This window comes from Elephantulus edwardii, unplaced genomic scaffold, assembly GCF_000299155.1.
Source record: "Elephantulus edwardii isolate Elephantulus edwardi_28Jun2011 unplaced genomic scaffold, EleEdw1.0 scaffold00008, whole genome shotgun sequence".
In the NCBI taxonomy this organism is placed as follows: Eukaryota; Metazoa; Chordata; class Mammalia; order Macroscelidea; family Macroscelididae; genus Elephantulus; species Elephantulus edwardii.
The window spans coordinates 90,268-96,807 of NW_006399758.1; the positions used below are offsets into that span (position 1 = coordinate 90,268).

The following is a 6,540-nucleotide window of genomic DNA, read 5'->3' on the forward strand; positions in this document are numbered from 1 at the left end:
TATACCACGGCTTCTCTATCCATTCGTTTTTTGATGGGCGCTGAGGTTGTTTCCAACTCCTTGCTATTGTGAACAAAGCCGCGATAAACATGGGTGTGCATATATCTGCTTGGATGTCAGTTATAGTCTCTTTGGGGTATATTCCCAGTAGTGAAATTGCTGGGTTGAATGTTATCTCTATTTACAACTTTTTGAGAAAGCACCATACAGCTTTCCATAGTGGTTGTACTATTTTACACTCCCACCAACAGTGAATAAGGATTCCAGTTTCGCCACAACCTTGCCAGCATTTGTTGCTTGCTATCCTGTAAAATTTTGCAATTTTGACTGGGGTGAGATTATTTCTCATAGTTGTTTTGTTGTAAAGTGCCGTCGAGTCGCAGGCGACTCATTATGATCCTATGAAGGAGAGTCCTTGACGCTACGGTGCCTTTCATCCTCTCTCCAGGTTCATAGGGTTTCCGGAGGCAAGCTATTATGGAAGTGGATACCACTCCTCCTCCCAAGCTTTTAACAATTGGAAGCACTCAGACATGTAGTATTAAGCTCCCATCAGAGACACATCTGAGTAATCTGTTAACAGTGCTCTGACACCTTGCCATTTTGGGAAGACCAACACCACATGCAAAGTCCCCTCATAAATTCTGCTAGGAATACACACACACACACACACACACACACACACACAAATATTAAAAAATAATTAGAAAACCTTTAAGGAAAACACACATCTCTGTAATGGCTCCCAGCCAATCAAATATTACTAGTATTTACTTTTAGTGTTACTTTCTGGAAATCCAGTACTCTGACTTTTGGGACTTTATAAATGACATACAGCCTGTAATGCTTCTTATTTGTTACAGGGTTTCTGAGAATACTTAGATAAGTCTGTGATTTCAGAGATGCCAAAGGGTCCAGATCACCCAGCTCCACAAGACTGTTTTAGTTTTGTTAATTTTATTGACCTTTTCAAAGAACCAACTCCTTGGTGTTTTTTTTTGTTTTTGTTTTTAATAATTTTAATGAGCATTTACAGAGACCTTGGATTTCTATTCATTCATTGCTGCACTTCTCTCCCTGCCCATCCCCTCCACCCAGTTTGCCCTTCTCTTCCAAAAGCAAAAGAAACACTCCTCTTTTTGTTTATGGTTTCAATTGTTTTTTTTATTTTTTATTTCATTTCTTTATGCTCTAATTTTTAGAATTTCAATTCTTTTAGAGGATGTCGGGGTTTCTTGCTGTTCTTTTTCAATTTTTTTGGAGATGTTGGGTTAGAGAGTCAATGGTCATTTCCCCTTGCCTTTTGATATGTTTGTATATTGCTATAAACTAACCTCTGATTACTGCTTTGGATGTTTCTCAGAGGTTTTAGTAAGTGGTATTTTCGTTGTCATTTGTTTCAAGAAACTTTTTTATTTCATTTTTTATATCTTCTAGTACCCAGTCATGTTCAAGCAAGGTGGTGTTCCGTTTTGAAATGTATGGGTTTTTCTCCTTTGTCGTCTTGTTATTAATTTCTAATTTTGTAGCATTGTGGTCTGAGAAGGTGCTTTGTATTATTTCTATGTTGTTTTATTTATTGATGCTTGCCGTGTGACCTAAAATGTGATCTATTCTGGAGAATGTTCCATGCACCTTGGAAAAGAAGGTGTACTGTGCTTTTGTTGGATGCATTAGCCTATAAATATCTATAAGATCTTTGTTCTTTGTGATGGTTTTTGCATTAAAATTTAATTTACCAGAGATTAATATCGCTACTCCTGCTTTCTTCTGGTTGCCATTAGCTTGGTATATTTTTTCCCACCCTTTTATTTTTAGTCTTTCTTTATCTTCATTTTTCAGGTGTGTCTCTTGTAGACAGCATATTGATGGATTTTAGTTTTTTTATCCAATCTGCTATTCTTTTTTCTCTTCAGTGGTGCATTTAAACCATTCACATTTAGTGTGATTATTGAGAGGCAAGGTTTTATTGCTATCATTTTGTTGAATTCTTTGTGTTGTTGCTAGTTACTTTGGTCCATCTTAATTTCTGTGGCACCTCTGTAAGAAGGACATCTCTCAGTGTTTTCCTGAAACACTGGTCTTGTTTTTACAAACTCCTTTAGGTTCTGTTTTTATGGGAATATCTTGATCTCTCCTTCATATTTGATGGATAATTTTACTGGGTACAGTATTCTTGGTTGGCATTTGTGTTCTTTGTTTGATATATGCCATTCCATTGTCTTCTTGCTCTCATGATTTCTGCTGATAAATCAGCACTTAATCTGCTTTCCCTTATAGGTTACTCTTTGTTTCTCCCTTACGGTTTTCAGAATTCTCTCCTTATCTTTGCTTCTGGCAAATTTGACTATGATATTTGCTGTTTTAATTTTAGGTCTGTTCTATATGGTGTTTGCTCAGCTTCTTGAATATATATTCTCTAATTTTTCATTATGCCTGGGAAATTTTCTTCTAGTAATTCTTCCACAACTTTTTTAGTGCCTTTACTTGCTTCTTCTTATTCTGGAATTCCGATGTTGTGCATGTTATTTCTCTTGATGGTGTCCCATATTATTCTTAAGTTTTCTTTTACTCTATTTTGATTCTGCTTTTTACTCTAGCAGATTCATGATGACAATGTTATCTTCTATTTCACTGATTCTGTGTTCCATCTCTTCAACTCTGTTCATGTGTCCCTCTATCATGTTGACAACAGCATCACAAACCTTGGAACTCATTTTGGATCGTGGTTTCTTGTTTTTCCAGTGCCACTAATGCCTTGTTTGTTTTCTCTGCATTGTTTTGGGTTGTTTTTCTAAGCTTCTCCTGATTTTTGCGTGCAGTGTCCTGTAATTCTTCAAGTTTGTTTTTTACTCATTGAAAATATTCAATCATTGTTCTTTAAATTCTCTGTCAGAAAGTTCCATCAGACTTTCTGGATTCAGGAAATCCATTGCTACTGTGTCATTTTTAGGGGTTGGTATCTTGCTTTGGTCTTGTGTGGTGAGTGTAGTACCCTGCTTCTTTCGGGACATTGATGTGGTAGAGCTTTTCATGTGTGAGGTAATAGCTGGTTCTTGATTTGATGTTATTGCTTCAGGAAAAGGTTGGGCAGGTACATGAGCAGATGTATGTAGGGTGGGTGTATGTGCAGATGCATGCATGGCTGGGGAGGGGAAACATGCACACAGAAGCATGTGGAGAGGGGTGTGGAGGGACCTGAATGCAAAACCAGGAAACCTTGGTTTTTCCCTCAAGAACTGTGTCTGCTACCCCTGTCAGGCTCCAACTGTCTTAGCCACTCCTACTTAAGGTGATGGGGTCCCACAATTGGTCCAGCAGTCAGGTGTGATCCTTCCTAAGTACCTCCCTCAAATACCTGCTCTCTTGCTTGCTGCTCACTAGTGGGTCCCACTGTGTCTTTTGAGAGCCTGTGGCTCTCAAATGTTTGTGTTGGTCCACAGCAAATATATAGTTGAGAAGCAGCTATATATTTGTATTTCCTTTTTGGCCCAAGGCCTGCATGGCCAAGGACCTGACAGTACTTTGTTACCCAAAGTACCTGAATGAGCAAGGTAGAAGCCTGTTGTTCCCTTTTGGAAGTGGCTTCTCACTTCTGTTGAGATGCCCGGGACCTCCCTGTTTCCTGACTTAAGGTGACCAACATGGTCAGGCCAAATAGCAGGTTGTTCCCCAAAGTAGCTTAATCCTCAGAGTATTCCGGGGGAGGTTGTTAGAGCCTATAGATTTGGTATATACTGTTGTCAGAATAAAATCTTAAATCTAAGTCTGGAAACTGAAAACATCTGGTTTTTCTCTACAGTGTTATTATCAGGATATAATATTTGAGTTGATCTTGTTCAAAGCTTTAGGAAGAAATTCATTTGACAGAAAGACATGTATATAATTATTTACTGTTAAACTTCCAAAAGACAAAAAAAAGAAATAAAAATACTGTCTAACTCATTCTGTGAATTAAATATAACCTGATGCCCAAGCCAAACATGGACACTGCAAAAAAAAGAAAACTACAAGCCAGTATCTCTCATTAATATAGATGTAAAAAGTCCTTATCAAAATACTAGCAAACAGAATCCAGTAGCATAATATAAGAATCATGCACATGACCAAATGAGATTTATTTCAGGAATGCAAAGGTATTTCAGCATAGAAATTCAGTCAATATAACACACCACATCAGTAGAGGAAAGAAAAAGAACTACATGATCATTAATTTGTATAATGTTGAAAAAGCTTTTGTTAGAATTCAGCACTTTTTCTTGATAAAAACTCCAAAGGAAATTAGAATAGAAAGGGAATTCCAAGTGGAAGTAGAAGTCTTCAGTAGGATTCAGAGAATACGTGAAAAACCAATAGCCAGTATTAATCTTAATAGAAAAAGACTGAGAGTTTTATCCTTGAAATTGAGAATAGGACAAGAAATCCCATTCATCTTTTATTTAATATTAGAAGTCATGACCAAAGCAATAGGATAAGAAAAAGAAATAAAAAGTAGTCATGTTGGAAAGGAAGAAGTAACATGTCTGCTCATGCATGGTCTGATCTTAGAGATAGAAAATCCACAAAGTCAACAAGAAAACAAAATAAAGATACAAAACCCAGTTGGATTTCTCTACATTAGCAAGGAGAGATCCACTAGCAAGGAAATGACTATAAAACCTAAGATAAAATATCTAGATATAAATCTAATTAGGGATAGATAGGCCTAATATATGAAAAACTATGAAACATTGAAAAAAAAGAGTACTTAATATTGTTAGGATGTTCATAATAACCAATATGATCTATAGGTTCAGTGCAATATCACTATAAAGTCCAACTGAAATTTTTATAGAAATAACAAAAATTATTCTTCAACTTTATATGGAAGGATGATTTCTTTATCCACATAAACTTAGGGCTCAAATAGCCATTACTGAATGTTTTGATAAGATTCCATAGTCTTGTTTAAAAGGTGGAAAAGGAAGAACAGAATGTTAAAATTATTTTTGTTTTTTTCATTTAAATTCATTTTATTTAAGAGTTTCCAACGGTGACAACTCATAAAAAGCATCTAAGCACAGAACACAGAACTGCAGCAAATAGCATTCTTAAGGGGAACTAACAGATGTTAGAACTTCTGCGCTTCTTTGAGACACCCTGAGCTCACTGGTGAACTCTGCTTCCAAGTACTCCTGCAAAGCATACCACAAGCTCAGTCCATGCTCTCAGCCCAACAACTTCAGTTCACTTTATCACACTTACATGTCAGTAACAAAAGAGAACACACACCATATAGCATTCACAGCAGTTGACAGAGGGATGTGGGAAATACAAATGTTTCACTTAACACATTCAACTGAAAGAGGTTACCTAAAAACAGATAGGGATGTCCTTTAAATGCAGAAAACAGTCGGACATTATTTGCTATCATTGCTCTCTGCACTGTCTCTCACCAAAGCCACAGGATTGAGAGACACATCTTGCCAAGTTAAAAAATATCCATTATGCACCACCAAGTCTCTGCACACATCCTCTCCTTTTTCTTGCTCATACTAGCCTTTCATGCCTTGGCACCACCATCAATCCCACAAGGTTTCAAAAGTTCAAACAGCCATCTGGTTCCATATCACACAGCCTTGATTTCATAGTGTTGGTATGGCTCCATGAAGTAAAGAGTAGTGGATACAAATGGGAAACCCACCGTCAAAGACACAGCCTGTGCAAAGACACGGTCATTTCTTGACTGAGAAATCTTGTAGACAGAAGTATTTCTATGGCAGAATATTTACAGCACTACTTTCAATGAAGTGCTTGTTCCATAAACATTTGAAATGAGACGAACTGCAGGGATTAAATGAAGGCTTTGTATTGTACTTTTTTTATGTGAGGGGAGGAGACAAGTGTTAAACAAAACAAAAATAAAAGAACTAAACACAGTGACACCATCATCTCCAGAAAGGAGATCTTCCTAAGGAAAAATTCATTTAGTGGGGTTCAAAGTAAAACAAGGAAAAAAGAATGTAGCTCTAACCAATGGTTTCCATTTTGAACATGGAAAGAATTCACTTGACAAGTCCAAGGAAACAGGCAAAACCTTTTGATATCAATGGTATTGTGTTGGTTTACCAGTCAGGCAAACAGCAATTCACTTTTAATCACTCGAGTATTTCAAAAGTAACAAAACTTAGAAAATTCCGTTAGTTCTTCCCCTTTTTCTAAAGAAAAATGTTAAAAATACTGCTGAATAGACTCCACACTGAACAAACGAATTTTGAAAAATTTTTAGTACATATATATCTTACAATATACTTAATATGAGTCTAGAAAAATTTGAAATCCTCCAATCTTTATCAATCAAATAGAACCCCTGTCTACATTTCCCAGCCAGATGACTTGGAATCCATTTTCAAGCCAAAGCCTCTATTAAAACCACTGCCTGACCCAGCCAATTGCTGCACCAGAATTAGAGCCACTGTAAAAGTTATTTCCAGCCGGGCGATTCCTGCGGCGACAGGTGGGAGGGTGGCCATCGGCCGCTGGCATGCAGGCTGACCCGCC

At 37.0% G+C, this 6,540-nt stretch overlaps 1 protein-coding gene and 1 pseudogene across 2 annotated transcripts in view; one reads left to right on the forward strand and one right to left on the reverse strand.

Moving 5' to 3' along the window:
- LOC102847508 (DNA-dependent protein kinase catalytic subunit-like) overlaps positions 1–6,540 on the forward strand; it is a 309,905-nt gene that overhangs the window by 35,057 nt on the left and 268,308 nt on the right. The window lies entirely within an intron of this gene.
- Positions 6,354–6,540, reverse strand: part of LOC102872339 — a 3,723-nt pseudogene continuing 3,536 nt past the window's right edge.